We start from the raw sequence: 26,353 nt of genomic DNA, 5'->3' as shown, positions 1-26,353 counted from the left end.
GTCTGTCTGTCTCTCTCTCTGTCTCTCTCTCTCTCTCTCTCTCTCTCTCACACACACACACACACACACACACATCTATCTATCTATCTATCTATCTATCTATCTATCTATCTATCTATTTATCTATCTATGTCTATGAAAAAATTAGAGTTTTGAAATGTTTGTCTGGGGTTATCAACATTCAGATATGAATCCGATTATTTGTGATATTCATATTTGTTACATTTGCTGATCTGCTTGGGAGCATGAGCAGTGCAGCCAGCAGTCTGACATTCAATAAGAGTACAAGCAAATGTACTCTTAGTTTTCTGGAAGATGTAGAACAAAATGCATGATTTGTCAGCATTCCTAGGCTGGATTAAATGAATTGCAGACTCCACCAACCCTTGCCAAGTACCACCTCTGGTGCTATGCAGTAAAATCAGATTTTCTGTCCTCTGTATAAAGCTCTTACGATAACGCTGAAAAATTAAAAGCGAAAGCTTTGTTTTGCATGTAAATTGTGATCTCTTCAGGACATGTAGGTTTTATGTTGCAATCCAGTAACAACTTCCTATCTCACATTACTCTGGGGATTTAATTCAGATGTGTCACTTCGGATTTCTTGTATTCTTTAGCAGAAATTTTAAAGCCAGAATTGATGTCTAGAATAAGATCATCATTTATCAAAGAAATCATGTAAGCAGCTTTGTCTTTATTGCTATACCCTAAGAAAAAGTAAAATGGTTGATTCAGGTCCTAGAAATGAGGTGGAAAGGTAACTTACCTGCTACTTGATCATTTCAGAAGGCCTGCCTAAAAGCTTCTAAATTAGCTCAATGCTTTTCGGTGTGGCCCAGTCTCACCTATAGTAGATTCGATCTGTAAGAATAGAATAGAATAGAATAGAATAGAATAGAATAGAATAGAATAGAATAGAATAGAATAGAATAGAATAGAATAGAATAGAATTCTTTATTGGCCAAGGGTGATTGGACACAAGGAATTTGTCTTGGTGCAAATGCTCTCGGTGTACATAAAAGAAAATATACATTTGTCAAGAGTCAAGAATCATAAGGTACAACACTTAATAATAGTCATAAGGTACAATAAGCAATCAAGTCATATTAGGAAACAATCAATAGAAACCGTTAGGATACAAGCAACAAGGTTACAGTCATAAGTGGGAGGAGATGGATGAAAGGAAGGATGGGACAATTAATAGTAATAGTAATGCAGACTTAGTAAATACTGTAGTTTGACAGTGTTGAAGGAATTATTTGTTTAGCAGAGTGATGATATTTGGCAAAAAACTGTCCTTGTGTCTAGTTGTTCAGGTGTGCAGTGCTCTATAGCGTCATTTTGAGGGTAGGACTTGAAATAGTTTATGTCCAGGATGTGAGGGGTCTGTAAATATTTTCACAGCCCTCTTTTTGACTCATGCAGTATACAGATCCTCAATAGAAGACAGGTTGGTCTCAGAGTCATTTCTTTTAACACCACTCCGTCTGGAGCACCATCATGCACATCTCAGCCTTTTGTTCTGACAGATGTTGGCTGCTACTCTAAGGCAGATAGATACAGTATGTTATGCTGAAGGCATTAACATTTTCGTTATCCTGAAGCACATTCAAGCCGCTTCAAATCTGAGGCACTACTTTGTACCTTACATGGAAATGCCTAATATTCAAAGGCTAGGGATTGAAGTGTACCCAGTGGGGGGTCTCTGTAATGGCACCCCAAGAGATAAGGTGTTAGGTTTAGAATGTTAATCGACATGGGGAAAATTGAATAGATGCCAAGAAGAGAAATCATGATTTTCATACACAACAACAGTTTGGCATTGTGAAAAACTCCCACAGAGTACAAAAATGTACCCTAGAAACATTGCCTTGTCATACATACATTTATTATAGGTTTCTGGATGGAAAAAGAACCATTTAAGCTCTTGAAGTGTGAAATAAAATGCTACTCCACAGGGATGGATCTCCTACATTGCAGGGGCTTATGACTTTCTTTATGGAAATACATTTTATTTTGCATTCTTTCTCAGATCCCTCCATATGATTATACACTTAATTGGTCACACCCACAAAAATCACATAAAAGACACTGGGAGGTTTTTGTAGGCAACTCTTTCCATGCTGAATGCAAGGAACACCGTTACGCGTCTAATATATATAAAAAAAACAACCCTAATTTACTGCGGTTCTCTTCCAGTGCAGAATAGCACAGACATATACTTTGCTATAATTACAGGAATCTCTTTCTTCACTACCCCCTAGCAACAGAGCATCAGTTGTTAAACTTTAAGGAAATCTTCCCCACTTTCCTTTAAACCAAAGCAATAGATGTGGAAGCTAGTTGATCAGTGGTGGGATTCAATTTTTTTTACTAACGGTTCTGTGGGCGTGGCTTGGTGGGCGTGGCAGGGGAAGGATACTGTAAAATCTCCATTCCCACCTCACTCCAGGGGGAAGGTTACTGCAAAATCCCATTCCCTCCCCACCCCACTAACCTGCTTTCCAGCTCCATTACTATTCAAAATTTCTACTACCAGTTCTCCAGAACTGGTCAGAACCTCCTGAATACCACATCTGTAGTTGATCTAGGCACATTAGCAAAGTGCAAAAATTTAGGCTTGTTTTTCACGTTGCAGGGAAGCAGCTGCCTGTGGTTTAAACAAGGTACGGTCTGCATAGGGAATCTTGAGCTTCCTGCAAAAGACATCAAAAGCCAAGGAAAAGATCATTGTGGCATGGAGATCAGACTCCTCTCCGTCTTTAATTTTTCTGAAAAAAATAACTGCATATGTCTTGCAAAAGATCAAAGGTCAACTTGTTGATACGTTGTTATCTCTGGTTAAATTCAAATGGCAGGAAACATGCTTTCAGGGTTCAGTAGTGGTTCATCATCTAGGTCTAAGACTGGAAACTTGGGCAATCATTGCTGATTAATAACTTCACCCTGTTCCCCAAATGTGGTTCAATAGCAGCTGGAAGGCTAATACTTCTTCACATCTGTTTCTTTCTACTTTAAAAAAAAAACCAATCAAAAGCGGCACAATCCAATGGAGAAGACGCTTCAGCTGCTCACACTGCTCTGAACTTAGTGATGCCCCTTATACACCTCTTCCCCAACCAATGCAATACCATACAGAACAGTGGTGGGATTCCATTTTTTTTGCTACTGGTTCTGTGGGCATGGCAGGGGAAGGATACTGTAAAATCTCCAGTCACAGGTGGTATTTGCCAGTTCTCCGAACTACTCACAATTTCCGCTACCAATTCTCCAGAACTGGTCAGAACCTGCTGAATATCACCTCTGATACAGAAGATATGGTAGCTATCTTATCCTTTCCCTTATAAAGCAAATTCCTTACATCAGGGCTGTCCAACTTGTGGCCCACAGGTCGGTTGCGTCATGCACTGCCCACGCCCACACCGGTTTAGCAAAGGGGAGGAAAGTCCAGATATGTCACGTGACATGCCATGATGACTCGAGTTTGACACCCCTGCCTTACATGCATTTTGATGTAATATGCATGGGGATAAAAATTACTTCATTTAAAGTTCTGAATGGGACCTAGGTCATCTAATCAGGTGTGAAGCTCCAAGACTGATTCTGAATTAAGCAGAATCAGACAATGGTCTTAGATGACAGTTCTGGAGAGACTGCAGAATTTTTTTTAAGGGTTTTATTATCTGACCTGCATTCCCAAAGCTGTCCCACTTTACTGTAAAATGTAAAATAGGTATAAAATAGGTAAGAGATCATTTTATCTTTTGCCTCAGACAGCAAAATGTCTCGAGATCAGAGGTGGGATTCAGCAGGTTATGATCAGTTCTAGAGAACCAGTAACGGAAATTTTGAGTAGTATTCCTTCTCCTGCCATGCTCACCAAGCCACACCCACAGAACCAGTAGTAAAAAAATTTGAATCCCACCACTGAGCACAACTGTTCATGAATCATACAAAATAGTATTTGAAGTTGTGGAGAAAGCAGAAATAAAGGAGTGGATAGGGATTAGGGAAAAAGGAATGCCAATAGCGATAGTGTAATGGGTACTGGTTGGAAGTCAGAGGAGCTGTTTTTCTAGCTTATAATAATAAGGGGATTACATGGCTGGAGGGGAAATTGGGGTGCTTATGAAAGTGTAATAGAAAGTGTAAAAGTCAGGAACCCACTGAAAATTGTACACACAGCCCCCTTTCAGCTTGGAAGATGAGAATAATGTGTGTTCTGCATTGATGATACAGCTTCATGAATAAGGCAGGATCCCAACTCAGCATGAGACTGGTGCCCGTGTCAGATAAATGCACTCACTGAATTATATTGAAAAAAGATCTGAAAATTTCAGTTCATTAACAATATTGAATTTGAATGCAACACTTCAAAGAGTGATTAAAGTGAAACACTTGCTGTGGCATTTCTACGATATGTTAAAGACATTCGTATTATCTTGTTCTAATATAATGCCAAAAAACTCTAATGCATTTCTCCTGCTCTGCAATCGATTTTCAAGAGTCCCTGCTACTCCCTCTCAAAAAAAAAAAAAAAAAACACTACCTCTCATTCTTTTTCTTCCCTTTCATATTTAATTAATTATCATACATATTTAATCATAGATATTTTGTTTGCCTGTGGAAACACTTCTGTTTCTGTACTAGCTATAAGTTAATGTGATGACCTGGGGCATGGCACAAAGGCAACACAGTCAGATAATCAGTAGGAGTCCCTTTATTAGCTCCAACTTTACCCCCAGTGTCCTGGTTACCTTCAGGCTGGAAAAAAGCTCTCCCAAGAACAGCCTTTGGCTGCAGAGAATCAAGTCTAAAACATTGTCAACAAAAACTGTAACTATACGTCCAATCAAGGCAAAATGAGATAATAGGTTTGGCAGGGCAGGAGCAAGAATTCCAGATGTGAAGACACAGCAATAACTCAACACAGTTGGGAAGATGCCAGGAACACAGATAACTACAGTCAACACAAAATAAACTCACATTGCTCCCTTCTTCATTCCTCCCTGCGTGCCCTAGGATGAAGAGTGGGGTCATTTTTGTGTTGACCTCTCTGTTCTAAGGCTCAAGCCCACAACAGTTCTACTCTATAACCCCGTTCTCTCAACCAACAAGGGTTGAGGTAGAGAAAGGATCTTTATCATAAATGCCAATTCATAATTTGTAACTTTTCTGCGGTTGAATCAACACATAGGTCTTCATCAACGTGAATTAATACTGATCCTCTGCTTTATCCACATTTAAAAGTAGAAAGATGTGATTCCAGCAAGCCTCACTGGATATTATTATTTGAAAGAAAGATTATATTCATCAACAGCAGGAAACAGTAACCTTGATGAGGTATAAAATTCTCTACCTTAGAATAAAGTACTCTTAATTAATCCTTCTATCTAGTTTCTTATATTTGTGATTCTGAACCAATAAAGGTATGATCAGTTTTTGGCTCTGCCAGGGAGACCTAAATTGCTCTTGGCTTAGTCAAAAGACTACTTACACAAATCGGTGAATGAATAGCTGGAAGAAACATATCATGTTGTTGTTGAAAATACAACGTATGCAATACAATTTCAGATATAATGTCATAATCTTCAGGACTGTACAAGCACTACTTACTGACTTTTTTAGGTTCCTTGTGACAATAATTATAGTTCCTCCTCTGTTATTAAATAAGCAGTGAATAAATGGAGAACAAAGTAGGCAGGCTTAGCCTCACAATTTATGTAAGAAGCATTCAAATCTGATTGATTTCCAGGCTAAACTGAGCTGATTTGGACAATTTCTAGGGTGTTAAATCAAATTAAGATTTAGCAGGCTTGAATAACTCCCATAAGTTCCAGTGGGTTGTTTTATTAAGGTTTTGTATGATTAATGTTCCTCATGTAAAATTTGATATGAGCAGCTAGCTCCCTTTGGGAAAATATGGGAAAATGAGAAATCAAGCAAAGGTGCCGAAGGCATTTCCTGTATGTAATGCCAGCTGCTTGATGCTTTGTTTATCCTCTTTTTTTTTTTTTTTTGGGGGGGTGAAATATACAATGGTTAAAGCTGAACAACAAAGAGCACCAAGGCAATTTCCCCACTAGCAATTGACATAGCACCATTATGGAATTTTCCTTTGATCCAACAAAGATTGGATGATGCTAGAAGATGCTGTAAGTTACTTTAAAAGCATTCCCAAAATTGAACTGGCAGAGCCAGATCTGAGAGATATCCAGAGCTTAATTCTATATGTATCTTTGTGGATTTAGTTGTTCACACAGTGTGCTATGGTCTTGCATTCAGAACACCTAAACTTTATAAAAAAATATTTTGTGGGACCCTCACGCTAATTGATACGACTGAATCCCTTTCATCACATCACTAGCATATTTATGCATGAAAGCCAGCTGGGTGACTTTGGGCCAATCACTCTGTCTCACCCCTACTCACCTCACAGGGTTGTTGTTGTGTGGAAAATAGGAGAAGGAAGGAGTATTAGGTATGTTCACTGCCTTGAGTTGAGTTATTAAAAAATAATAAAAACAGGGTTAAAGATAATAGTAAAAAAAAATCTTCCTTGCTAACATTTCACAATATGGGGATTAAAAAAAGTAATAGTAAACTAACGGGGGAGGATGGAATACTTAATTAAAGTAGACACTTTTGGTTTGTGTGACAAGTGTTTCATCTCTTACTAGGAGTTTAAACATAATGCTATCAACAAACATTTTTTTTCTATCAACATTATTTGGAAATACCTCATGCAGATCAGGAACTGATAAAAAAATAATTTGTTGCATGTTTGCAGCTAATAAATGTGGAATAAAATTATATTGGCTAGGGCAGTAATCACAATAGTTCATTATTTTGTCTTCACATACTCTCTCTTCAGAAGTTTAACAAAGCCAGACTGCTCTTGACTTGAACTCATTTCAGGAGTATTTTCGAAGGTACTCTTAAAAATAGGAATCTATGGTGATGCAAATTAAATGTTAACAGTTGAGGACTACATTTCTTTGAAATCATTCCTTTGATATCATTTGTATGAATGAAATTACTTATGTCAGTAAAGAGCTGCCTCCTTTTGAAGTTCCCCACCTGCTGTTCAGCCCCCACCAATACTATGTATGCAAATATTAATACACTGATTTATAGTAGACTGTTGTACAGCTACTCCTGTAATGTCCTGTTTATCATTCTTGGAGGATGCAAGTAACTGCTTCTCTAATTAAGTGTCCAGAAAAGTAGCTAAGTTGTATACTATAGAAATGGCGTTGAGATCCGTTGGATTTGAACATAGCTTAGGAAGGCTTAGTTGTATGGTGTTTTTTTGCCTTTTAACAATTTTGTAGGAGGCTTCTGATTGTGCATATACATCTGATTGTACAATAATACACTCAGGAATTGTACATGATGAAAATAAGAGGAGAGGGGCCCATTTGGATGAATGGGGGCTGTAATGTAAACCTTTGCATAGTGAACAGGGCTATGTCATCCTTCTATCTGATACTTGAAGGGCTGTAACAGATGAGCTCTCTAGTTATTGAAGCAGCCAGAAAGGATCATTAAGTGGTTATGTTCCACTGAATCAATAACCAATGGTCAATGACTCTGTGAATCAAACCTCTCCAAGCTGGCCTGTCTCTTGAAGAATTTTTTTTAAAGTTCTGGAAAACAAAATAATACTTGGATGTGACTCAAGCATACACTTCCCTAAACCACTAGAGTAAAAGAAGAAGAGGGGGGGGAGAAGAGTACAATCAAACTTGTAAGATTCTATTATTATAATCTATCTCAATAAAGTGTAGTTCTAGTGTTCCTGTGGAGATGATTTTCCAGTCTGGTCTGCCTACTGGGCTAAGAGGCTCTAATCTTTTCTGAAAGATTTTCAGCAGCGTCTTGCTAGCATTTGGCATTAGGGGCAATTCTCCTATAATTTTCTAATTCATTTAAATCTTTTTAGGGATTGGAGTAGAGGTAGACCTTTTGTAGTTTGGCCATTGTATTTTTTTTCCATACTTTTTTGGCAAAGGATTGTCATAATCATCCTTTCCAAGCTGCCTCCCCCCCACCCACCCCCGAAGAATTACATAGGGTTTCATTCACCCCTGGGACTTTCTTATTTGATGGTTGGTTAATAGCTCATCCTCTTTCCTCTTCAAGCACCACCAGTTCATCTTCAAACTCTGCTCTCTTGAATACAGTCTAATCGGAGTTGGGCTCCTATTACAGATTTTCCATGTTTTCCTTCCATCTTTTTCAAAAGATTATGTTCCATTATTACATCTTTTCCATGCTTGTTCTTTATGACATTGGCATTGGAATATTCCTTTGATTTCTCTAATTTTCCTAAGTAAATCCCAGTTTTGTTATTTTGTTTCATCTGTCCAAATTCAGATATTTGATCTCTTTATCTCTTATTGCTTTCAGCTGGAGGTTTGCATTAAGTTCTCCAGTTTTCCATAGTTTTCACTTATTTTCACCAGTCTTCTTTCCTTAGTTTCAATAGTTTCCATAGTTTCAATTTCTGTGATGTCTTTTATAACCAGTGTGCCCTTTATTTCTTTCTAATTCTTCTTATGTGCTTTCAGGTGTTTTCCTTCAGTATATAATAATTTTAACTTCTTCCCATATTATTTTAGTTCTATGAAGTCCTGGTCTTTGAATCAACTTGTAACCTCCATCTAGTGTCGTTCAAGAATGTGTTTAAAGTTATATAAAGGATTAACTGTCTTTGGATGATCTAACACAAAGGTTGAACATCACGTATCTTGAGAAGAAGATTTTTTTTGTCTAATTCTATTAAACAATTGCTCTATCTTGCTCATATTATGGATTGTGTGAAAGCCACCATCCATTTGCCACCTTCCTATATTTTCTGACCATATTTCCATATACATTTTTAAAAACATGAGAACTGTTACAAAAAAATGTTGGAAAAACGTTTTTATTGGTAAAGCTAGGAGTTATGTCTCTAGAAGTAGACCTCAGCTGCCTGACAAATGAAAACAATTTAACTCTCATCAAATATTGGCATTTTGGCGCAGAAAACTGTATTGCTGAGACAAAAGTGGGAATTAAAAGAAAATTTGTTTAGGATACTAGTGAGAAAAATGTTTGGTACTTTACTCCTACCAAATTCTAAACAAATTCTGGCAGTTGTCTTTCAGATAGGCAGTTTTTAATAGAATTAGATAATTGAAGGTAAATCTTGCACTGCAAGAGATTCCTGGAGGTCAGTGTGAGAAAGAAAGAGGGAAGGAGGGAGCAAGAGAAAAAATGGGAACTTCATTTTTATCTAAAATCCAAATTTCAAATCCTCTTCAAAGGCAGCTCTGTATACAATACACTGCAAAAGTAAAAGTAAAATGGGAGGCGTGCATAAGAGCACCAAAGTGCCTACTGTCCCCGTCCTATTGTTTCTTTTATTTTTCTAATATGTATCCATTTCATGTATTCATAACTATGTTTATTCTTATACCTATTATCTTGTAAGCGATTGACAGATAATAAAAAAAGTCCAAATAGGAAGTGACTAAGGCATGAGGAGCAGAGCTTCCTTTTCTAGGTTCAAACACAACTGGCGCACGAGATGTAATTGTACAAAGGCTCCCCTAGCCACAGTTGCCAACTGTTCCTTAAACAGGAGCTGTGAATCCAAAAGAACTCCCAGATTGTGCACCAGCTCTTTCTGGGGGAATGTTTGGCCCAGAATGCAACTGCACAAACAGTACCACCTGATCCACAGCTACATAATATTACTGGCATGTGAACTGCACTGATTTCCAGTAGATGTCAGGTGCAATTTAACGTTGCGACGTTTGTCAAAAATGCACATTTGGTATTCAGTATTTTCTCTGAGCAAAGCTAACTGAATACATTTTCCTGTGCCCAATTGGCTACAGCAATAATGATCTTTGATTGTTTGTTTGAGTTCAGTCTTTTATATTAATAATGGATGGTTTGTACCAGTCAGCCATGGAATCCCCACCCTAAACCAAAGTGGTTTACAAATCCATGCTTGTTATGGAGTTTCCTGATTTCTTGCCATGTTTCCTTCCATCAGTTTTCTATTAGGATTGGTGCACAAATGAAACTTTTACAGCGAAATCTTGAGTTAGTAATTCACTGCTATCTGCCCCCCACTCCTGCCTATGTATTATGCTGTTTATCCTATTTGATTGGCAGGACAGGAATATCTTCCCCTTCTTTTTTCATGTTGCTCCACCCAGTTTGTCAAAATTTGAAGACCTGAATCCATGATAATGGAATTTTATTCCTTTTCTAGTCTGCTTCCTTAGAACATTTAAGACATATTGAAAATTTATTTATTTAATAACAGAATAACACAGTTATGAGTGACCTTGGAGGTCGTCTAGTCGAACTTTTTGAAAAACAAAAAGGATTAGTACAAAAAATGGAAAGAGGGTCACAAAACTAAGACAGAATATCAGCAGATAGGCAGAATTTGCAAAGATAAAGTCAGGAAAGCAAAGGCTCAGAATGAACAAAGACTTGCACCAAAAGTCAAAGTTAATAAAAAAAGTGTCTTCCAACATATAAATAACAAGGGAAAAATCAAGGAAACAGTCAGTCCAGTAAAGAGAGAAGACGGCAAGGAAGTAACAGGCAACAGAGTAAAAGCAGAATGGTTAACACATTCTTTGTGTCAGTCTTCACGCAAAAAGAAACTATAGCCCAGTAGTGGCTGTAGAACCTATGGCATGCATGCTACAGGTGGCATGCAGAACCTCTCTGTTGGCATGTGCGCCCTCACCCCAGCTGAACTCCACCGCGCATGCACACACATCTCCTGCTGGCCAGCTAGCTTTCTGGTCTCTGCCATGCATGCACAGGGGCGGGGCACATGCACGGGGGCTGGGAGCATGCATAGGGAGGCACACGTGAATATGTAGGAATGGGATGCATGCACAGGTGGAATCATGTGCAGGGGTACATCTTGCATTTTGGGTATGTGCACACGCACTTTGGGCTCCGTTTTCATCAAAAAGTTCACCATCTCGGTTATAGCCCAACCTACCAAAAACATAACTGTAAAAGACAGACTAGAAATAAAAGTTAAAATAAGCAAAAAAATAGTAAGAGAAGACCTGTCTGATCTTGATGAACACAAATCACCGGACCTGACAGATTAAATCCCAGAGCTGGCAGAGGTCATCTCAGAACCACTGCACCATATCTTTCAAAAATCCTGGAGCACCAGGGAACTACCAGAGGACTGGAAAAGAGCTGATGTAGTTCCCATCTTCAAAAAAGGAAGAAAAAAATCAGACTCAGGAAACTACAGATCAATCAGCCTAACATCAATACCCAGGAAGATATTAGAAAACATAATAAAAAAAAACAGATCTGCCAACCTCTAGAAACAAGTAAAGTAATAGCTAGTAGTTAGCATGGGTTTGTTAAAAACAGATCATGGCAAACCAATCTTATTTCATTCTTCAACATAGTGACTAAATTAGCAGACCAGTGAAATACTGTGGATATAATATATTTAGATTTCAGCAAGGCATTCAACAAAGTAAACCACAATCTACTTCTTAGTAAGCTAGAAAAAAGTGGGATAGATAGCATCACCACCAGATGGATTCGCCACTGGCTGACAAATTGTACTCAGTGAGTAATCCCTAATGGGTCTAAATCTACATGGGGGGAATTGAGCAGTGGGGTACCACAAGGTTCCATCTTAGGCCAAATACTGTTCAGTATCTTCATAAGTGATTTAGATGAGGGAATAGAAAGGGAACTTACCAAATATGCAGATGATGCTAAGCTGACAGACTTGAACACTGGCCCCTATCTAACAAAATGAAATTCAATGTAGAGGAAAGTAAAGTGCTACACTTCAGCAAGAACAAGCAAAAAGTACACATGTAGACTGGATGAAACTAGGCTTAATGGCAGTAACTGTGAGGGGATCTTGGGGTCTTAGTGGAAAACCAGATAAATATGAGTCAGCAGTGTGCAGTGGCAGTCAAAACAGCCAATGCAGTCCTAACTTGCATTAACAGAGGAATACAATCAAGATCAAGTGAGGTATTAATACCACTCTATAAAGCCTTAGTAAGACCACACCTAGAGTACTGCATCCAGTTTTGTTCACCACACTATAAAAAAGATGTTGAGACTCTAGAAAAAGTGCAGCGAAGAGCAACCAGGATGATTAGGGGACTGGAGACTAAAACATACGATGAACGGTTACAGGAACTGGGCATGGCTAGTTAGTGAAGAGAAGGACCAGGGCAGAAATGATAGCAGTGTTCCAATATTTGAGGGGCTGCCACAGAGAGGAAGGGGTCAAGATATTTTCCAAAGCACCTGTAGGCCAGACAAGGAATAATGGATGAAAACTGAAGAAGGAGAGATTCAACCTGGAAATAAGGAGAAATTTTCTGACAGTGAGAACTATCAACCCATGGAACAGCTTGCCCTCGGAAGTTGTGGGAGTGCCATCATTTGAGGCTTTTAAGAGGAGATTGGACTGCCATTTGTCAGAAATGGTGTAGGGTCTCCCGCTTGGGCAGGGGTGGTGGTGGACTAGATGACCTACAAGGTCCCTTCCAATTCTGTTAATCTGTAACCCTCTGCTCAAGCAGGAGAATCTCTGCCATTTCAGATAAGTGACTGTCTAGTCTCTTCTTAAAAGCCTCCAGTGATGGAGCATCCACAACTTCTGAAGGCAAAGCTGTTGCACTGGTTAATTGTTCTCATTGTTAGAAAGTTTCTCCTAGACTCTCCTTAATTAGTTTCCATCTGTTGTTTCTTGTCTTGCCTTCTGGTGTTTTGGAAAATAGATTCACTCCTCTCTTCTTTGTGGCAAGCCCTCAAATAGTGAAACCCTGCTATCATATCACCCCTAGTGACATTTAATAATCCGGGTCAGTTATTGGAAGTGATTGTGAGTAGATATTGAGAATGGTAGTTAGTAAAAGTAGATAAGAGAACTATGCTGTAAAAAAAACTTATTAGCTAGGTCATATGTCAAAGTGTCAGTTTACAGATGTAGGATGTTATGCTTCTTTAAGTGATATTTGTATGTTGACTGTAAATATATCATAATGTGGAGTTCATCGTGGTTGTGTGATTTCTGGTTTTGTTTTAGCTTAATTGATCATTATAGTTGTGATTAGTGGTGGGATTCAATTTTTTTTTACTACCGGTTCTGTGGGCGCAGGTTGGTGGGCATGGCAGGGGAAGGATACTATAAAATCTCCAGTCAGATGTAGTATTTGCCAGTTCTCTGAACTACTCAAAATTTCTGCTACCGGCTCTCCAGAACTGGTCAGAACCTGCTGAATACCACCTCTGGACCATACCCTAGGGAGAGGCAAGATTTTGGTTTGTATTGTTTACCTGTGATCCTTTATATCAGGGTTTCCCAATCTTGGCTGTTTTAACTTCAACTTCCAGATTTCCCCAGCCACCATTGGGAATAGTTCCCCAGAAATTTGAAATTCATGTGTCCGCAAGTTGCTAAGGTTTGAAAACCCTGCTTTACATGAAGGCAATAACAAGACTAGAATACCAAGTTTCGCAGTATTAATCAGCCTCATTGCCTCTGCAATTCCTACAGACATTGTCAGCCAGTATTATTTAACCATGTTCCAAGAAGACATATTAGTCTAATTCAAATAATTTTAATTAGAGGTAGGCTTCACATAATGTGGTTTGTTTGGTTTGGGCTTCACATATTGTATTAACTTATCAATTAAGGCCATATGGTTAAACTATGGAGTTAAAAAAAAAGTTTCCATCATGAAAGTTGAGAAAACACTGAAAGAAGGTAATGAAAACTTTATGGTGAGCTTGTGACTTGGGTTTGCACATTGCCCTCAGTTAGAATACTATTTGTTTGGTTTTGAGTTAGAATGGTAGGTGAGCTCAGAAATTATGATTTATAGACAATGCTTGTGGGATAGTGTGATGTGTAAACTCAGGGAATTGTGTTTGTTTAATAGACCATATTTAAGCAAATCACAATTTCATGGGATATATAAACCACTCTACAGTCTCAGGAGTGTATAAAGGAATTCTTTCTTGCAGGCTGCTTTTTAGAGGAATGTTTTAACTCCGCTGTTCTGTTGATGTTTTCCTGCTGGGTGAGCAACATGTTGTCTTTCTCTCTTTCCTCCAAGCCCACCCTTAAAATCGTCTGGTCAAACTCCAGCACCCTGAGAAATAGAGCTGAAAAGACTGGTGTTTGGAGTTCAGCCATTGCATTGCATTTATTCATTAAATGTGTCACGGCTGATCATTGTTACAGCAATGGCCATCCTCACCAAGCAGATAAAATCTACCTGTGGTATCAGGCTTCTTTCCTTAGATCTCTATTACCATGCCAAGTACAGGATATGGTTTCAAGTTCCCCTGTTTACACAACAGTCAAGGGATTGTCTGGTTCTAGGGTAGAACATAGTGATCAAGAATACATATGTAATAGGTGATATATATTGGTTAGTGTAACTTGCATTTCAGTTGTTAACCTGCCCATCCAGTCATATCAAACATGCAGGTTTTGTTATAGTGGGAAATGATCCAGTTCTGCTTGATCAGGATTATGAGTCTCCTGCTCTGCCTGTTTGAAAGCAGAGCGAAGCTGGTTCACCGAGAATTGAAATCGTACAATGCTCCATGTTCCTGGAAGCAGAAGCTCCTCCATTTTAGCTTTTCCAGCCTGTCAGGAAGAGAAATTTGGGGATAGAAAATTTAAGTCCTGCTTACCATGGTGGCGCAGGGGTTAGAATGCAGAATTTGCAGGCAAACTCTGCCGACTGCCAGCAGTTCAATCCTGATCAGCCTTCCATCCTTCCGAGGTAGGTAAAATGAGGACTCAGAATGTTGGTGGCCATAGGCTGACTCTTTAAACCACTTAGAGAGAGTTGTAAAAACACTGTGAAGTGGTATATAAATCTAAATGCTGTTGCTAATACAAGGACTGCAGGAGCACTTGTAGCTTCATCTGCAACGCACCTTTCCTGTCCAAAAAAGCAAGGGAGATGCCTCCATTAGAACTCTCTCCTTCTTGCTGGGTCTTGTGTGAAGCAGGGAATGCAATATATAAAAGGGCTATTTCCTGGTCAGTATCCAGGTATTTTTCTATCTCATAAAGCAATGTAGGTTACTGACATTATTGACTATTGGCCAATGCCTACTGAGGCTTTATGAGGTAGCATCATTATCTTCTTTTTACCCAGTGGGACTGGACCACTTATGAGCTTCCTGCTACTAATTCATTCTTGTTTAACACAGGCAATAAAGTTCTTGTCTGTTTCCTGCCTGGGATGTCCTCTAACCCACTGCTGAAATTCAGATTTATCTGAATGCTGGTAACATCCCTGCTCATTTCCAGCATTGCTATTCAGATCATAACTGGCTTTTACAGAAACAGATACGACTGTGGCTGTTTCCTTCCTCCCTTCTCTTCTAATGGCAAATAAAAGATGCATGTTTTGGTCCTATCAGCTCATGATCTCCTTTTTTGCACTTCATTGCTTGCAAGCATTCGTGACTAACTTGTCTCTGTAATGTTTTCCCATCATGCCACTTTTAATAGCCCTTACTAGGGAGATGCAATGATCTTGCAGCAGTCATATCGTTCCTTATAAATTATCTATTTTGGCTCTTAGCTTTAAAAGGGGAGGGGGGAGATTATTTTCTTACTTGGTATATGGTATGCATTTTCTTGCTACTCTGTAATCTAGGACTATATTTTGTCCTCTTTAAGTGTATTTCTGTGATCTTACCGGGTTTTTTTTTCTTTTTATCCTTTTTCTCAAGCAGCACCCCATAATAGTGTCCAAAGAGCAGCTTCCTGCGATCATTTTATAAGGATGTTATAAAACTAAGGTTACTTTTGTGACCCCATTTTCATTTTCTGGCATCTGTTGTGAAATAATTGTATATGAGGAATCCCACCCACCCTTCATGCCCCCTCCTCTTTCTCTCTCCCGCTCCCTCTCTATGTCGGTCTGTCTGTCTCCAGAAAACAGACAGATAGACAGACAGATATGAAAGAAAGCAGGGTGGATGGGATTCCTCAAATACAAAGAAAGAGAAACAGAGAGTATAGGCACACACACATGGACACAAAACACAGAGTGCACCATCAGAGAGGGAAAGACAGTGCATGAGAGAGAAATTGCTTGCCACACACCATTTAAAGCCAGGAGAGTTATTTGTGTCCGTATTGTTTCCAAAAGCTTTTGTCTAAAGTGAGCTAAAAAAAAAAAAAAAACATCAACCCCAGCACCAATATTTGTAGCAGATTGATTATGTGACTGCTGACGTGTGCCTTCTCTTAGTAGTTTTAAATTTCAGTTTGCAGTAAGAGGAGCTGGAGCGAGGCCTATAAAATTATATCTTTCTTGCCTTCATTTTCCCATGCCACATGATGCTTTTATTAAGATGATATAGTATTTTTATTTGCCTTGAAATCTTAGTTTCATGACACTAATTTGGTTCAGATGGTGGCACCAGACACGAGAAATTTTGAGAACTTTGATAGTCTGCAGGACAATCAGATTTCTTTCATGCCAAAGAGGAAAAGTTTTTAAATGTACAGATAGTAACATCCATTCTTGAGTTATATTATCACATTACACATAAAGCACACGGTAGATTTAGCCCATGAAAATATCTTTCATTTCACCCTGGCAGGGAATAATCTGAAATTGTGACTGGCTATTCTATTATGGATGAAAGATTTTAGCATCCTGGAAAGAACAGCGTTGATTGTTCAATAGAGTTCTAAGATGAGGTAATCCTCTTGATTATAGGATACAGGTAGTCCTCGACTTACAACCGCAAAGTCTAAGTTGCCAATTGAAATAGTTGTTAAGGGAGTTTTGCCCCATTTTATGATCTTTCTTGCCACAGTTGTTAAGTGAATCACTGCCATTGTTAAGCTAGTAACATAGTTATTAAGTGAATCTGGCTTCCCCATTGACTTTGCTTGTCAGAAGGTCACAAAAGGTGATCACATAACCTCAGGACACTGCAACGGTAATAAATACAGACCACTTGCCAAGTGTCCAAAATTTGATCACATGATCATGAGGATACTGCAATGGTCATGAATGTGAAAAATGGGGAAAAATCTTTTTTTTTTTTAGTACTGCTGGTAACTTTGAATGGTCACTTAACAAATGGCTGAAAATTGAGGACTGCCTGTATTCCTTTAGGTGTGATGGCAGCAAATTCTAGGACCTGTTAACTCTCATGGTCATAACCCAAATTACTTGCATGTGGGTATATTTGGAGGTAGCATGGAATCCAAACATAGGTATTACATAGGTATTATAAAATTGTTTTCCTTGCAATGGTCCCCAAGAGTTTTTTTTTCCTTTATGGCTGCATTTGTGATCCACAAGACCAAACAGAGAGGAAATCTTTTTTGGAATGAACAATTTGGGTACTTAATTATTCTTGTTGCCTGTTTTTGTCCTTAGAAACAGTCCTAAGAAATATCCAACCCCCCACAAAGGAAACTTCTTCTTCAGTAAGGTGTTTGATCATTGGCACATGAACCAAGAGTGTGTTCTCTGTCTGATGAGTCAGAGCAAGCAACCATAGTTTATTGAGACTTGATTTCTGAACTGACCAAGAAAAAGAAGTAAAGCATCATGATTGACAAATCAAATCAATCAATAAAAATAAATAAATAAACATGTCACAGTAAACAGAAGCAAATCCAGCTGCTGTGCTTTAGTTTGTCTGGCTTGCTAGCAGGTGGGCTTGAGGCAGCTCACTTTGGGAAAGCAAGAACTCTTCAAAGCTGATTTATTAGAACATGCTTGCATGGCTGCTCAAGTTCACGCACAGGTGGACGCAACAAGACCACATAGAAATGGCAGGAGAAGTTTTGAAAATGGCAGGATTGGAAGGTGACTGAATTTAAAAGAATGAGCTCTTAAACTGCCTGCTACCAAAGAGCCAGGAGTAGCATTTCTCATATATGTTTTAGTTGCAGGATAAAATTTATATAAATAAAGACATGCCATTTGAACTGACCATAGTCTTGTAGGTTTTGTGTGTTCGTTAATCATTGCTTAATCATTGTGAGATCCTCCTCCAAGAAGATCAGTGTAAAACATATCGTTCTTTCACCTCCGCCTTGAAGTCATCTAAGTTTGTAAGGCAGGCTGAGAAAGCACATGAGACTCAAACCTAACCAAAACTAGCCTTCTCTCTTCTTAACCTTCATTACTGGGTTTGTGTATCACGTGCATGCTGTGAGAACCCGAATGGCGGTTGTCCTGGTGTGTTTTATGAGCAAGCCTACCTTTGACTGTATCACAATAGATTATGCCTTTTTCCATTGCATCAGTTAAATATTGCTTTGAATTTATCATTTTTGTCTGTGTGGGCTTATTCTCCAGCATTTCAGTGCTGTTTCCTAGTTTGCCTGTGTGACGTAGACTTAGCTTGAAGGGGTTGGGGATGCTCTATTGACTGGACAATGGGAGTCAGGTACACTGTTTAGTGTATGCACTCAAACATGTAGCTTCAGCTAATGCTTTGCTTTGAGACTGAGCCCGATTATGGCTAAGTGGATCCTTCTGCTAGAGGTGCTGGTTCTTCCCATTTATCTAACTCAAGAGAAGGGGGCCCAGAGTGGTTGTAGTCATAGGTATTTTCAGTGTTTCTTAAGAGCCTCCATCAAGCTGCTTCATGCCATTTAAGGATTGTAGCGAAACCTCAAACCTGAGACATAACTACACATACATCTTGTATTTCAAAGACACTTTGGGGTGTTTTGTAATTGAAAAGAAACTGAAACCTTTATTGTTCTTCTGGAATGCTTTGTCTGTGTTGCGTACTTGCTGGGATGAATGGATGGGTGAAAAAGTGAGATACGATTAGTGTTTGGTTTTTTTTAAAAAAAAACAATGGGTTGAAAAGCGGTGTACCTTCTGATGTTTAAGCCACTGAGGTTCACATTATAATGTGTCTCTTGGTGGCTGTGTTAGTGAAGTTAGGAAATGAGTTGATTTATTGATACTATAACTTTTTTTTAAAGGCTGAGATGCTTTGCTGATATAAATCATTGCTATTCTGGAAACAGCCACGTGTCCAGACTGTGTGAAGCCCAGTGGTCTTTGAACTAGAAAAATATGTCAGTCCACAATCTTTGCTTTGATTACCTAACCCCGTTTTGCCAGGTGGTGCTGTCGTAACGATTTTAATGCGGGACAAGGTCAAGGAAGTCTCTGATGGCCTCCCTAGGTTTTGTTTCCCCTCACTCTAAATGTTGATTATTAGTGGGAAGAACAGCCACCAATCAGTCTCTTTAATCTGGCAGCATGGGGGTCATAGATGCCTACACTTTGAAACAACTTATGGAGTAGGAAAATGGCAAAGAAATAGGAAAATGGCGGCCTGACTAAAAACAGTGAAAATGTGTCAGCCCTTCCAGGTACATCAAAGTTATGAATTCTACCACTACTTTTATTATATTTATTTATTTATACCCCACCTTTATTATTATTATTTTATAAATAACTCAAGACAATGAACATATCTAATAATTCATTCCTCCTCCTATTTTCCCCACAGCAGCCCTGTGAGGTGGGTTGGGTTGAGAGAAAGTGACTGGCCCAAGGTCACCCAGCTGGCTTTCATGCCTCAGGCAAGACTAGAACTCATAGTCTTCCACTTTCCAGCACAGAATCTTCACCGCCAGATCAAACAGGCTCTCATAGAAAAAGAAGAAGAAATGTAATGTTACAGTAACAAAATCTTCCAAGTCTGAATGTTTTCATTTATCTTGATGAAAATCATGGAGGGTCAAGTGTGAGATGCTTTCTCAAATTACAGTTCAGTCCAAGATTTAGACTTAGTTTGCTTGACAATTGTCTTGGTTTTGACTCTTCCTTCTGTCCCTCAAGGTTATTCCTTCTTCCCATTACAAAACTACAATGAACTGAAACTCCTTATAGCAAAACCAGTGTAATCTTTGTGATCAAACCAGCCTAAAATGCAGCTGGCAAAACCAATATCTTTCCTATTTTTAAATCTACCATCTGCACGACATAGGACTTTTTAGGTATAGATCTACCAACAAATATGAAGCTGATCCTGTAGTTCCAACAAAAGGATTTAAATAGCCTGTTTGCCTTTACATTTTGTTTGGTTATTTCTTCCATTAATAGTTTAGCAAATGAGCTTTGTGCATATCTCACCTACCCAACAAAGTATGGGAACATTTTTTAAAAATAAACTGAAACCGGGTGCAGAAATTAAAATGTTAAACTTTTAAAATATATCATATTTGGGTTTTTCTAATAATATTTGCTGAGAAAAGAATCCAAACAGCCCAGTGTGAATAAAATAGCTTTGAAATCGCTATTTTTATGTCTACCAAGCCTCTGATAAAAACCCCTGATATATTTGTTGATAACAAAAGAAAAATAATTGTCCTGAGATTATTTTTTAAAAATGGTGGGATGTACTCCCATATGGTACATCACTGAATCTTGGCAGATGACTCTGTGCAATTGTGAGGTTAAGTTGAACTTATCATTAGTCAGAAGGAACAAGTTGCTTCAGGCAGCAGAATCAGAGAAATAGTGGTCCATCCTGGGCTCTTGATGTAGCTGGAGCAGTGGCATTATCCAGCAATAGCCCAAGGCACATGCTCTTCCCTCTTTGGTATCATATCAGTAAATAAATGAAAAACTTAGAGTGAGCAGATTGGTGGCCTTCTCCCCTTAGCTAGGTAGCCAGCTGCACCAAGATACTTGCATAATGCAATTTGATATAGCTTCTTTCCAATAACAGATTATAAAGACGAATCTTCTGTGGGAAGCCCCCAAATTCCAAGCTTCCCCACATTGCAGTTTCCTTTGGGAAGTGTAGACCTAGTGTAGGTCTAGTGTAGACCTAGACCTGGAAATAAGGAAAAGATGGGCACTTTCCAGTTCCATCTAGATGGGAAGCAGTTAGACTTAAGGATTGATCTTGATCAGCTGCCAGGTCCATCTTCTTCTCAGGAGAGGGGCGGTTGCTTATGTGTCGAGGCCTTTGATGCATTTCCTGGTCCATCCTTGCACTTAGAAGTGATGTTGATGATGGACAAGATCAGTGGTGGGATTCAATGTTTTTTTTTACTACCGGTTCTGTGGGTGTGGTTGGTGGGTGTGGCAGGGGAAGGATACTGTAAAATCTCCAGTCAGAGATGGCATTTGCCAGTTCTCTGAACTAATCAAATTTTCCGCTACCAGTTCTCCAGAACTGGTCAGAACCTGCTGAATACCACCTCTGGACAAGAAAGAAAGAAAGGTTGGTGTGAAAGAAGGTTGGTGTGGCCTTGGGAAGAGAAAAGAGGAGTTGAAGAGGTGTTTCAGGAAAGTTGACTCACTCCGAAGAAATAGGAAAGTACAAGAATGAAAATCAAAATAACCTGGCCTTCATTTTGTTAAGAAGGGGCAATGAGAAACCCTGATGGGCTTTCAAGACTCTACTATTCTATCCTACTATTTAAAAAAAACAGCTCAAAATTCCTACTATTCCTGATTCTTGATCTTGCTTACTTCAAAGAGCTGACAGGAGAATGGGCTGGGCTGGGCTGGGCAAGAAAGGAGAGGAGAGGAGAGGAGAGGAGAGGAGAGAAGAGAAGAGAAGAGAAGAGAAGAGAAGAGAAGAGAAGAGAAGAGAAGAGAAGAGAAGAGAAGAGAAGAGAAGAGAAGAGAAGAGACCTTGGAGGTCTTCTAGTCCAACCCCCTGCTCAGGCAGAAAACCCTATATCATTTCAGACAAATGGTTGTCCAAGTCCATTTCGGCTAATGAAAGTTAACAGACTGGTTTTGCTTGAGAAAGAGCAACATGTGCCTCCCTCAAGGCAAGATCTATAGTACCTATTTTTAAAGTGATAAAATACCACAATAACGGATAAAATAACTAACCCTTTGCTTCCCTCTTATGAACTGCCAGAACAGCGGCACAAGATGGTTTCTAAAAAACATTTATGCTTCAGATTTCACAAGGCTACACAACTAAACGGGAAAAGAAAGTGAATGAAATGCAGGATGGCTGGGACCAAAATTTCATCTGATTGTAATGGTTCTCCCCCCACCCCCACCCCCACAACCTTTTGTAAAATGTTTTTTGTGCTAAAAATATGAAATTGATTCATTAGACCTTTTAGAAATTGCCTCTTGGTTTGGCTCTCCTCCTATATGTAAACTTTAATGGGAGATAGATGTATGTACATTTGTATTGTACCTCACCCCGAGGATCCATGTTTGAGATTCCAAGACTGAATGTTTACAACATAAAAAGTTCTTTAAGTATACACTCACAAGACTTCTACAATAAAGTCCTGCATAGCAGGGGAGGTCAGATGCCTTCAGGAGAATTCACCCACTGTTAGTAGCCTTACTGAGGAACTTAAGATTCCTCCAAAAGCATTTAAAAAACCATATGGTACATCACTGAACACCCCAGGCCTTAATGATCCTATTGAATTTTTTTAAAACTTTATTTTTTTAAGTGTATGGATTTTGTTCACAGAACTAGTACATTTAGTATAGTTTTTATATTCTACATAATTCTAATATTTGAATCATGTTTACTTATATCTTGTAAGCCACCCAGATTGTTTAAAAACAATTTTTATAGGGAGATAGTTTTTTTTTCTAAAAAAAAGACTCCCTGAGGATTTTACTCCACTAGTCAGGGTTAACTATAGGAGGTGGTGCTTATCTCTGTTTCTAGACAATTGACCCAGCACCGTCCGAAGATATTTCCACAATCATGTGGCCCAGCATAACATCATGGAGGGTTGTTATCTTGCCACCGAAATGGTACCTATTTATCTACTCACATCTGCATGTTTTCTAGCTGCTAGGTTGCTAGGAACTTGGGCTAGGACGAGAACTCACCCCATTGCATGATGCTGGGTCTCGAACCTGGGTTGCCAGCTTTGCAGCTGAGAAGCCCAGATTCTTAATTGCAGAACAACTGCACCACTGTTTAGAATAGAATAGAATAGAATAGAATAGAATAGAATAGAATAGAATAGAATAGAATAGAATAGAATAGAATAGAATTCTTTATTGACCAAGTGTTTTTGGACACACAAGGAATTTGTCTTGGTGCAAATGCTCTCAGTGTACATAAAAGAAAAGATACATTCGTCAAGAGTCAAGAATCATAAGGTACAACATATAGTCATAGGGTACAATAAGCAATCAAATCATACTAGGAAACAGTCAATATAAATCGCCAGGTTACAGTCATACAGTCACAAGTGGGAGGGGATGGGTGATAAGGAGTGATGAGAAGATTAACAGTAATAGTAGTGCAGAGTTTGTAAATAGTTGAACAATGTTGAGGGAATTATTTGTTTAGCAGAGCGATGGCGTTTGGGAAAAACTGTCCTTGTATCTAGTTGTTCTGGTGTGCAGTGCTCTATCGCGTCGTTTTGAGGGAAGGAGTTGAAACAGTTTATGTCCAGGATGTGAGGGGTCTATAAATAGATGTGATGGGCAGCATAAAATTTAAATAAATAAATCAAAAAAATCAATCAATCAATAAATATCAGCCTGAACAGAACAAGCTGTTAGAAAAAAAAAATCTATGATTGTTCGGCCATTCCTTCAGCAGAGAATGCTGATTATGTAACATCAGCTTCTAACATTGGCTCCCATAAAGGATGCTACAGTCAGGGTTCACCAACATTTCCAGGGGTGTGGGTTTCTTAATCCCAAGTCTAGATTAAATCACTGATTATGTCCAGTGGCCTGCATCTGACTGAACTTTCATCATTTCTTCTTCATTGAAATCATTCTCTGACCATGAGGCAATTCTGAACAATTCTTAGGTCTTTTACAGAAGGTTAGTTTCCCACCAGACAGTATCATGTAACAGACAGTTCACACAGGACGACTGCGCTGAACTGTAAAAATAAATGAAGTTTGGAAAAAAAGCCTATTTGCAATTAATTTAGGGGCATGAAGTGCCTAATTATACAGTTTGGCATATAAGTCACCTCTGTGAAATCTAATATCAGTTTTGAAAGAGGATGGTCTTTATTTCACACACACACACACACACACACACACACAACTATGGCCTTTGAGTTTGATCTAATGTATGTGCAATGCACAAACATTTTTGACAGACTATTCACACCTCTGATCTTGTAAATATTTGCAATAAATACCGCTGCTTAAGCAGTTATTTCAAGGCACCATTTCTCCTCCATTAAAGGTTAATTTACAGGTTAGTAACCTATAGAAAGAAGATACGTGTACTTTTATGTTAATGTGCTGCAAAGGGAGACGGGCGTCTCCAAAGGTAGTTTGAAATTCTCTAGTGGCCCTTCCTTGTGGCACCACTCAAAGCTCAACGTGAATTCTTTTCATTGGTTCATGTTTATGGCAAGCTTAATCTTCTGTTTTCAAGCAGGAGTGGGGGGGTGAGGGCAGGAGGAGGGTGGCGGAAAGATCTTAGCTGTTCCGGCTGTATTTGAAAGCATTCATGCGTTTGCTTAAAGAGTCTCGCATAACACACAAACTCATTCGTCACAGTGCTCGGATACCTGCTCCTGAGCTTTGACATGGCTCACAAGGACGCTTGGATGCGGCTGAAATTGTGGAGGAGGGTGATCGAATCACAAAGGTGCCATGGCTGCACTCTCCCTCAATACAAGATGTATCCAATTCTAAACCTGGCCACGCATTTTAAGGTGACCTACGATCTTTCCTATGGAATCCAGAAAATCTTTTCTTTTTTCTTTTTCTCCCTCCTTCTCATAATAGTCTCCTCTTTGTCACCCCCTCCCCCAGCCACTGCCTTTCCTACTCAGTCATTTGCCTGTCTCCTCTCCTTATACTACTCTAGCCAATGTTTGTTAGTTTTCTAAAAAGGAAATATCAAGTTAACCCTTTCCTAACAAGGGTAGAATGTAAATAATGTTTCATTTCATGACAATGATATCAATGGAAAATAATTATCTAAACCAGCGGTCTCCAACCAGTGGTCCGCGGCCCACTGGTGGGCCTTGAGAAAATTTGGGTGGGCCGCAGAGAAATCTCACCCACAGAGAACCCTCCCAAAGCAATTAATCCAGGCTGCACCGCCCACATGGCCCGCAGGAACTCTCCCCGCCCACTCACTCCTTACCTGGCAAACTTGCTTGCTAAAATTGCTATGTTTCCTTTTTCTGACCATCATCTGTTCTGCTGTGCTGGGAGATTTAGATTACCTAGGAAGCAGGAAATGGTTGGATTTCTTACTTTCTAGTTAGTCTTTAGATCTTCAGTTCTGCTCCCCTTACTACTGAAGGTTTGCTTGCAAGCAAATTCAGTGTAGACTCACGGCAAGCAAATTTGAGAGACTGAGCTAGCCGATGGCAGATAGATAGATCACTGAATGATTCTGTGAGCAACTCAATCTGCCTGCTTTGCCTGATTTTGGGTAAAAATTGCTTTTAAAAAAAAATTCAATATTTACATACATGGGGTGTTGTGAGTTAATTTTGTGAGTTTGCTTGCAAGCAAATTTTATGTGACAGATTGAGCTAGCCAATGAATCTGAATGAATGAATGAATCTGTGATTCTGTGAGCAACTCAATCTGCCTGCCTGCTTTGCCTGATTTAGGGTAAAAGTTGCTCTTTTTTATAAAAAAAATCAATATTTATATAAATATTTATAATATTTACATACAAGCCATGCCCAGCCAGTCACATGACCACCAAGCCACACCCACAAATTAGGCCATGGCCTCAGAACCGATTAGTGGTCTCTGGGATCTAAAATTAGGAGTTTGGTGGTCCCTGAGGTCCAAAAGGTTGGTGACCCCGATCTAAATTAACCAACCAACCAACTAACCTTTAAAACAAGAGAGAGTGGGGGAGGGAGGAAGATGGGGGGATGGCTGGATAGATAGGTGGGTAAATGGATGGATGGAGATAGACATAGACAGACAGACAGATAGATAGAACTGTATTTTAGACTATTATATATATTTACAGCTTGTGTGTTTCTGCGACTGCAAACAGCTTTATATATATTTATAAACAAACCACAGTATGCTGTTACTGATTTTTGTTAACTGATATATGTATGCACATAAAAAGACAGAAATCAAGTCTTTCCCATTTTTGAAAATACTGAGCTCAGAATTTCTGTTGCCAAGTGGCCAAATTCACTTGTTAAGTGAATTTTGACCCATTTTATGTCTTTTCTTGCCACAGTTAGAATTAGAATTCTTTTATTGGCCAAGTGTGATTGGACACATAAGGAATTTGTCTTGGTGCAAATGCTCTCAGTGTACATAAAAGAAAAGATACGTTTGTCAAGAGTCAAGAATCATAAGGTACAACACTTAATGATAGTCATAGGGTA

General features: G+C 39.0%; 1 long non-coding RNA gene across 1 annotated transcript; it reads right to left on the bottom strand.

Moving 5' to 3' along the window:
* Positions 1–773: 773 nt before the first annotated feature.
* LOC148127055 (uncharacterized) lies at positions 774–25,403 on the bottom strand. The gene is made up of 3 exons (XR_015741453.1): positions 25,129–25,403; positions 2,498–2,696; positions 774–861 (listed from the first exon to the last, which is right to left on the bottom strand). It is a non-coding gene; the product is annotated as an uncharacterized LOC148127055 (long non-coding RNA).
* Positions 25,404–26,353: the final 950 nt, after the last annotated feature.

The sequence above is a fragment of the Pseudonaja textilis genome, chromosome 2, assembly GCF_049901715.1.
Source record: "Pseudonaja textilis isolate UNSWEBS1 chromosome 2, rPseTex1.2, whole genome shotgun sequence".
Taxonomy (NCBI): Eukaryota; Metazoa; Chordata; class Lepidosauria; order Squamata; family Elapidae; genus Pseudonaja; species Pseudonaja textilis.
Note: the sequence above shows the minus strand (reverse complement) of the source record. Positions and strands in the feature narration are given on the sequence as shown.